Here is a 9537-nt window from a genome sequence, read left to right on the forward strand (position 1 = left end):
ATACACAAGGGAGGGGGGCTGGCTGGGGACATCACAAATCAATACACAAGGGTGTTGGGGCATAATGTACAAAGGGGGCTGGCTGGGGGCACAAATCCACATGGGGCAATACACAAGGGGCATTATGTACAAAGGGGGCTGGCTGGGGACACAAATCCACATGGGGCAATACACAAGGGTGTGGGGGGAAATACATTAAAACCAAAGGGGGGCTGGCTGGGGCATCAATACACAAGGGGGAAAAACAAACAAACAGCAAACCAGTGTGGAAAGCATTTTGGATGTGTTTGGGGGTAGGTGTGGCAGAGCCTGTCCTGGTGTGTGTGTGTTTGGCTGTCTGTGTGGCAGAGCCTGTCCTGGTGTGTGTGTGTGTGTGTGTGTGTGTTTGGGTGTCAGTGTGGAAGAACCTGTCCTGGTGTGTGTTTGTTTGGCTGTCTGTGTGGCAGAGCCTGTCCTGGTGTGTGTGTGTGTGTGTGTGTGTGTTTGGGTGTCGGTGTGGCAGAGCCTGTCCTGGTGTGTGTGTGTGTGTGGGTGTTGATTTGGCAGGGCCTGTTCTGGTGTGTGTGTATGGCTGTCTGTGTGGCAGACCCTGTCCTGGTGTTTGTGTGTGTGTGTGTGTTTGGGTGTCGGTGTGGCAGAGCCTGTACTGGTGTGTGTGTCTGGGTGTCAGTGTGGCAGAACCTGTCCTGGTGTGTGTGTGTGTGTTTGGGGTTAGGTGTGGCAGAACCTGTCCTGGTGTGTGTGTGTTTGGCTGTCTGTGTGGCAGAGCCTGTCCTGGTGTGTGTGTGTGGGTGTGGGTGTGGGTGTTGATTTGGCAGGACCTGTTCTGGTGTGTGTGTATGGCTGTCTGTGTGGCAGACCCCGTCCTGGTGTTTGTGTGTGTGTGTTTGGGTGTCGGTGTGGCAGAGCCTGTACTGGTGTGTGTGTCTGGGTGTCGGTGTGGCAGAACCTGTCCTGGTGTGTGTGTGTTTGGCTGTCTGTGTGGCAGAGCCTGTCCTGGTGTGTGTGTCTGTGTGTGTGTGTTTGGCTGTCTGTGTGGCAGAGCCTGTCCTGGTGTGTGTGTGTGTGTTGATTTGGCAGGGCCTGTTCTGGTGTGTGTATGGCTGTCTGTGTGGCAGAGCCTGTCCTGGTGTGTGTGTGTGTGTGTGTGTTTGGGTGTCAGTGTGGCAGAGCCTGTACTGGTGTGTGTGTCTGGGTGTCGGTGTGGCAGAGCCTGTCCTGGTGTGTGTATGTTTGGGTGTCGGTGTGGCAGAGCCTGTCCTGGTGTGTGTGTCTGGGTGTCAGTGTGGCAGTGCCTGTCCTGGTATCTGTGTGGCAGAGCCTGTCCTGGTGTGTCTGTTTGGGTGTCGGTGTGGCAGAGCCTGTCCTGGTGTGTGTGTCTGGGTGTCAGTGTGGCAGTGCCTGTCCTGGTATCTGTGTGGCAGAGCCTGTCCTGGTGTGTCTGTTTGGGTGTCTGTGTGGCAGAGCCTGTCCTGGTGTGTGTATGTTTGGGTGTCAGTGTTGCAGAGCCTGTACTGGTGTCAGGGCGGGCTGTTTGGGGACAAAATTGGCTCACGCTGGGCTGTTTTGGGACAAAGTTGGCTCACTCTCGACTGTAATTTGTTAATGTTATCTTGGTGCTGGTCGGGTTCTATGTGGGCAATGTGGACACCAGGGCTGGTGAGCTGCATCCTGTGAGCTATGCCTGTAATTTAGGGTTTTTATCTATACCGTCAATGCTTAGTTGTTATGTGATTTCTAGTTGATCTGTACCTGCATAGCTGGGTTTGTGTGTCATTCTGTTGATCTGTATCTGCTATGCTATGCTTCGATACATTATTTATGTATACCTGCAAATACAGGGTTTGTATTTCTTATTCTGTTGTGTTGTTTATTTGATCTATACCTGAACTACAGGGTGTAAGTAAAAGAGCGGTATGGTTTAGTGAATGAGGGGACAAAGGGATTATTACAGGGGACAGGACCTCTCAATGTCATGGTGCAGTCAGAAGGACTGACTCTCACTGTCTTCCCCTGATCTGCAGTCAGTGTGGCAAATATATTTTTTTGGTGTGGTAGCGGAGGGCGTGATTGCATGCAAGGGAGCATTGAGCAGGGCCCAAGGAAATGCTTGGGTAGGGTCCAATTTTTTCACTATAAAATATATTGGCAACAGGGTCTAATATTTATATATATATATATATATTGGCAGCAGGGGCAAATATTTATATTTTTATTGGCAGCAGGGGCAAATATGTATATATGTTTTGGCAGCAGGGTTTAATATTTATATATATTGGCAGCAGGGTTTAATATTTATATATATATTGGCAGCAGGGTCTAATATTAATATATATCGGCAGCAGGGTATAATATAAGTATATATCTGCAGCAGGGGCTAATATTAATATATATCAGAAGCAGGGTGTAATATTTCTATATATCGGCAGCAGGGTCTAATATTTATATATATATATTGGCAGCAGGGGCTAATATTAAAGAATGAAAAATAACTGCCAGTTCAGCTGTTATTTAAAAATCATATTTCAATCACTTCAAAGAGATAAGTACATATGATGTAGTTAAAAATGCATGTCTAACGCATATATATATATATATATATATATATGTACCGCTTTATAATTTCCCCCCCTACTTTGGTCCCTGGCCCCCCCATGTGCCCCCCCTAAATATTAAAGCTGGAGACGCCACTGCCTACAGGTCCTTCAGGAAATAAAATGGCAAGATAACTATATTCAAGTTACATCAGATGTGAGCTCTCTCTATACCATTATAGACCATGATAAAGGATGTAAAGCAACAGAGTATTTTTTAAAGAAACACAAAGCTTTTAACGCCACATAGATTGATTTTATACTAAAGGGTATCTCTCTGATTTTAAATAATTTTTTTTGGTTTAAGGAGGAATTTTACTTACAAATAAGGGGGACTGCAATGGGGAGAAAATTTGCCCCGGCATATGCTAACCTTTTTATGTCCCATTGGGAAGAAAATTTTATTTATAAAAACCACAATTATCATATATCGGAGATATATTGATGATTTATTCTTTATTTGGAAGGGAGCTGAACAGGAACTTTTGGGGTTTTTATCTTTTTTTGAATTCAAATAACTGGGGAGTTAAACTTGAAACATCCCATATTACTTTAGAAGTACATTTTTTAGATTTAAAAATCTCAGTAGTAGATTCCCATAGAACATAGATGTTCTAAATATGAAAAAGAACTTTATGGGAAAAGGTTATAAGGAAAAAGAACTGAACGAGACCCTTAGGGAAGTAAAGGATATAGACCGGAAAACACTCCTTAATTATAAAGTGAAGAATAAGGAGACCTTTGGAAGTGGAATCCCCTTTATATGTGGTATTAATAGCAATATCTCACAAATTAAAATAATTATTTTGAAACACTGGCCAATCTTAAGGAACGACCCGCAATTTTTCCAACTTCTCCCAGAAACCCCCCAGATAATATATAGGGGAGTTCCTAATTTAAAAAATCAATTGGTTAATAGCTGTTATAAAGAGAAGAAATCAACTACCATCACTCAAAACAGGGGGTTTTACGGGTGTAAGAGTACAAATAACAAGAAGAAACATATAACAAAATTCCAAGATCCACATAAAACTGGTAAAGAACATAATATAGATGATTTTATCACCTGTCTTTCAACCAACGTAATTTATGTTATCATTTGTCCATGTAATTTATTTTACTTGGACGTACCAAAAGGGCATTAAATGTGAGGATTAGGGAGCACATACGTAATATAAAAAATGGATATGAAAAGCATAATGTGTCCCTTCATTTTAAACAAGCCCACAATCCCGCCCCTATGCAATTTTTTGCAATTAAGAAAGTAACATCAAATTGGAGGGGCGAGGATCAGGCTAAAAAGTTGGGACAGGAAGAAATGAAATCTATATTTTACCTAAATACTCTGCAGCCCTTTGGCTTAAATGTTGATTTTGAGATTTGTCATTTTTAATAATTTTATAACTACTTATTACTGTCTCTTCAAAGTCTTATATTGATAAAATTATGCCTGATTTTAAATGTAATTTATTGTTGAAATTATATGTCACTTTCACAGTAGTCTAATTTTTTCACAAAATTATGTAATTTATAAATGCACTGTCACTTTAAATTGTAATATCACAAAATACTATTTATGCACTAGTAAGTAATAATAAAGTCATCCCACACTTATTAGCAATTTTTTATTTGTACAATACTTTAATGCACAGGTAAAAGTAAAATTACTTTACAAATGTAATTTCACATTGATGCACTAAACTAGAATTTAATGAATTAAATTTAAGCACCATAAATCAATGCTCTATTAGCACAACTAAGCACTTATAGGAGGGGCCAAACGGACATAAAAGAGGAATCAGGAAGTAAGCACACCATTCCAGATTGATAAAGGTGAAACGCGTATTTGGAGGACTACCAGGACTTTTAAAGTACACACTATTTTTTTCTTTGTATACTTTGTTGGGTTCATTTTATCATAAGTTTACAAAATAAATGTGATTTTACTACATACTGGGATTTCCAAACATTTGGTGTGCTGCAGCTGCTACCTGCTTCAAAGAAGGGTCTGCCTACCCTATATTAGGCACAAGCCACAACACTCACGTTTAGGTGAAGTGCCGCCTTAAGGGCACAGTCGTATGATTTTCAGGAGCGCTTTTTATTAAAGGCTCCGTTTAAATTGTGAATACGCGCTCTGTAGGATATATATACTATATACAGACATACTGCACTATTATTTTTGTATTTCTGTTTTTTTCCGTTACATGTTACCACCCAGCAAAAGGGTGAGTTTAAAAAAAAATAAAATTTTTTAGAGCTCCACACTTTTCTGGTGCGAAAGTGCCAGAATATATATGTTTGCACTTTGTCACTTTGTGGAATAGGGGGTCATTCCACGTGTGTTTTTTGAGCTGCTATCTTTTAAACCTTACACTACCATCACTACTGTTTGCTTTATGAATTGTAGGATCATCCATCTCTAATAGATAATGTGCCCAATTGGCAGGTTCACCCTCCATCAGAAGGATCATGGAACGGATCTTGACCGTGTCTGAATTATATGTGCGTGGTTTAATGGAAAACATAAGCTCACCGTTCGTGATAAACTTACGGAAAGGCTTATGGTCTCCAGAGAATTTAGATAGAAGCGGAACATGTGGTTCAAATGAAGGACCCGGTTCTAGTGCAGCCACAGCGGGAGCAGGAAGTGAGGGAGGAACGACTGGAGCAGATGCTTGGTTCTTTAAATCTGCTACCTCAAGTTGCCGTACTGGGCTTGCATGTCCATCATCATCTCCGCCAGCTTTTCCATCTTTTGGTTCATATCCGTAAGTGTGGCTTGAAGACTTGCAGGACCCGTGGTATGGCTGAAGTATACTGTAATGTTAGAGCGTGAGCTGGTAAGCGAGTAGGTTCCTAATAGCAGGAATCAAATCACACCAAAAATCCAGGCGAGGTACAATTGGGAAAATCCAGAAGCAAGGTCAGGTCATGAGGCAAAGGGTCAAGGCATGCTGCGAGTATCAATAGACAAAGTCACGGAGCAGGGTCTGGTAAACGAAGGGTCAAACAATAGAGAATGCTTGGGTACAGGAGACAACTTCAACTGATACTTCAGCAAGGGTTGATGGGAGTTGTACGCTTAAATGTGTTCAAATCTGGCGCTAAAATTACGTCCGCAAGTGGGATGCGTTGCCATGACAACGAGTCAGTGAGCGCTCCCTCCCTGCTGCTGACCTCAGACGGCAACTGCGGGGGCGTGCTGCTGGAGAAACACTGCTCACTTCCACAGGGGACGGGAGGATGCCGTACGAAGCAGCGTTTCAGCGTGGGAGCGCGGAATGAGGCGAGTACTAGGTTCATGGCACCGAGACAGGCTAAAACGGGCGCAGGTATGAAACAAAGAGAGGCCCTGAAGAAGAAGAACAATATCGGTCAGATAAGATTAAAAGCAACGCGCCACACATAACTTAGGCCTGTGAGGGAAATAGGTGAAGGAGACAGAGACCGAGTGAAACTTGGTCCTGCGCGAAAGATAGAAACACCCTCGGGGGAAAAAGAGAATGAATCGACATCAAATGCACGAACATCTGAAACACGTCGGAAAGCATAGGAACAGAGCAAGCTTAGCATACAATTGACAAAGACATATGCGGTCGTTGTCTGGACATTGCTTGAGAAAAACCAGACCTGTGGAGACGTCCCAGAACGCGGTGTACCGCACAGAAGGGAGGTCTGGAAGTCCGAATGCCCCGCAAGAGACGACAAACCGAAGGGTCCTTACTGACCCCAAGGCCCATCACAGGAACATGAGCTGCAGAGATAGCGGACCAAAACATTAATTGTTCTATGAGATCACAAGATAAGATAAGGGATCACAACGCTGTTCCACACACCAGCAACTCCAGACTTTCCAGGCCTGAAGGTAAGATTTCCTGGTGCCAGGAGCCCAGGATCTCCAGAGCAAATCTTGAGTCACCGCCAATAGTCCCGACACGTCCTAGGATCCCCAGAAACACTCCAGGCCACCTGCAAGAGACAATCCTGTAGGATAAGGGGGTGAGGATTTCCCTCCGGATCCAGCAGAAGGTCCCCCGATGCCAGAAGAACCAGGGGATCCGCACACAACATCTCCAGGAGCAGCGGGAGCCACGGCTGAGCTCTACAAGGAGGGGTCACCAGGATGATCAATACCCCCTGACGGGTTAAGGAGAACGGGGGAAAGCAGATGCATTCAAGCCATCTCTGAAGAAACGCGTCCACGGCCAAAGAGAGCGGATCCGGCAGCCGACTGAAGAACGCAGGAGTCTGACGGTTGGACTGGGACGCAAAAAGGTCCAGATGAAACGGACCCCGACGGAGATTGATAGCGCGAAAAACACTTGAATGGAAACGCTGGCGTCCCTCCAATGGTGTGAAAACCAGTCCGCCACCAGATTCTCCTTCCCGGGTAGATATTCTGCCCGGATGGACAATTGATTGTCCAGACAATACTGGTAGAGGTCCTTGGTAAGCTCAGTAAGAATGCGCAAGCCTCCGAAACGGTTGATGTACCGAACAGCGGACACGTTGTCCATGCGAAGGACCAACGAGCAGTGCGTGAGGTTTTTTGTAAAGCTGCGCACTGTGAAAGACCCCGCAATCAACTCTAGGCACGTGATGTGCAGGCTGCGCTCCTCCTGAGTCCACAGACCCCCTGTAGTGGACATCCCACGAGCCGCTCCCCAGCCATACAGGCGGGCGTCTGAATCCAGAACATAATCCGGAACCAACCCGAAAATGGCGCGTCCATTCCAGGCTTCCATGCGCTCAATAATAATAATAAGAATAAGTATGAAAAATCTAAATTAAAAGACACCACACTGGTTTTCAATTATACTGTAGGAACAAAAGTAAAGAAAGTAATGCTCATATGCTGGCATTTACTTAAAACTTATCCGTATTTAGAAGACATCCTTGGCCCACGACCCAAAATAATTTTTAGGGGTGCACCAAAATTAAAAAATATCTAAATCCTTCCTTAGTTTTTATACCTGCTGCAATATTTACCGATCTTCCTTCCTAGATCATACTTCAAAGCTTGTCACAAAGCCTTTCAGAGACTTTCTTTGAATCACCTGGTTAGGCATCAAAAATGGGGGGTTAGGGGGTCCCCAATATAAAATGGTATTGGCTTGCATCACATCTCCGTGGTATAGTGGAATACGAAATTGTGGATACCCTTGGAACACTCATTTTTTGTGCACCATATTTCCGCAACACCGTGGTTGCCGGATTGCCTCAGGCAGCTGACGGTACATAACCACCCAACGATCTCTGCCTCGTTGCGAGTTTTAAAGAGACTTGCCTCACGAAAACTTCTGACGTCTTCCCCAACCCTTTGTTTCCTCTTACACATAACCCTGTGCTCTCCACTGACATGCACAAGGGGCTTGTTGGGTTATTCCCGTGTCGTCGTTCACCACACGTCAGGATATGTCACCTCATTCAGGGGAATACATTTAAACTTCTTAAAGATTTGACCCATCCTTTCAGTTGGTTTTCCTGTACCACCAAATAAAACATTATATTGCGTCAATCTTATTACTCACCCACAAAGGTATTATTTCTAGCAAGGTTCAGGAGTGCTCTTTTAAGCTACTGCCCCGCTGGTGCAAGGTTCCCCTGGAGTTGCACCACTATTTACCCCATATCTCTCCCTTGTGCTGGAGATGTGGTGTTGCTGCGGGCTCCTCCCTACATCTTTGGTGGGATTGTCAGGTTATTCGTCCTTTTTGGGAGACAGTAATCAAGGTGATTGTCGAGGTATCGGACCCCGAGTTTGTAGCCTCACCGCCGTCCTTGTTGTTACACCATACACATGCTTCCTATGGTTCCTACAAACGGTCATTAACCATACACTTAATTCAGGCAGCCAAGTCAATTATCCCATGGTATTGGAAAACATCAAGCCCCCCGGTCGATGCTTGGTTGACCAGGGTAAATTTCATATACCAAATGAAGGATTTGGTGGCCTCATCTCAAGGGAGGGGATATAAGAATGGTCTTAAGTGGCTTCTGTGGGTGCAATTTATGACTTCACCTTGTTTGTTAGACCTGGGCTTTTCTCACTTCTCCTAGAAATTGACAAACCCTGTTCTCCTGGTGCTCTCTCCAACTCTTGCAGAGGTCGCGCGCCATTCTGTTCCTCGACTTTCACACATTTGTCTCTACTGGGATGATATTACTGTACGGTAACTTTGTTATGCAGTGAGTTCTTCCTTTATTTGTTTTTTGTTAAGTTGTTCATGTACTGAAGAATGTATTGTTTGTAACTTTACAATCCATGCAAATTTCTCCTGACACTGCACTATGCAGTCCTGTTTAAGCCGGAGCTCACGTGACTCTGATATGCTGTGTACTTGCAATCCGCTTGTATGGATAACATGGCTCGCTTTGTAGTTTAACGCTGCAGATTATACATGCTATATATACATTATGCATATTGTACATCTTTGTCATATCATTCATACATATTGTCATTGTGCATATCTCAATAAACTGAAAATTGACTCAAAATTAAAAAATAGCTTAGTTAAAAGTTATTTAATAGATGAGGAAGGGTCACAACATATATCTAGTAGAGATCTTAATTCCTTTCAAAGATGTAACTTTTGTCTAGCCTGCAGAACAACAAAGAATCATGCTGACAAAATAGTTTTCTTTATCCACAACCAAACAATGATATAATATTAAACATGCACTAACTTGTCATACAAATAATGTTATATACGTTCTAAATTGCCCTCGTGACATACCGCGCGGTCAAACAACCCCAACGCTGAACAATCCCGCTGCGCGGTTCTGATAATGGAAAGAAACGCACAGCGGGAGAAGTCAGCCGAGGGGAGCAGCAGAAGCTGCATTGCGCGGTCAGAAAAGACAGCGCTGAATGAACAGACCAAGGTTGCATCTCATGGTAAAAGGAGTTGGAACTGCAGTGCGACTGACAGAGAAGGAG

Source organism: Sceloporus occidentalis, unplaced genomic scaffold (genome assembly GCF_023333645.1).
Source record: "Sceloporus occidentalis isolate IW3139 unplaced genomic scaffold, rSceOcc1.0.p SCAF_312, whole genome shotgun sequence".
NCBI classification, from domain to species: domain Eukaryota; kingdom Metazoa; phylum Chordata; class Lepidosauria; order Squamata; family Phrynosomatidae; genus Sceloporus; species Sceloporus occidentalis.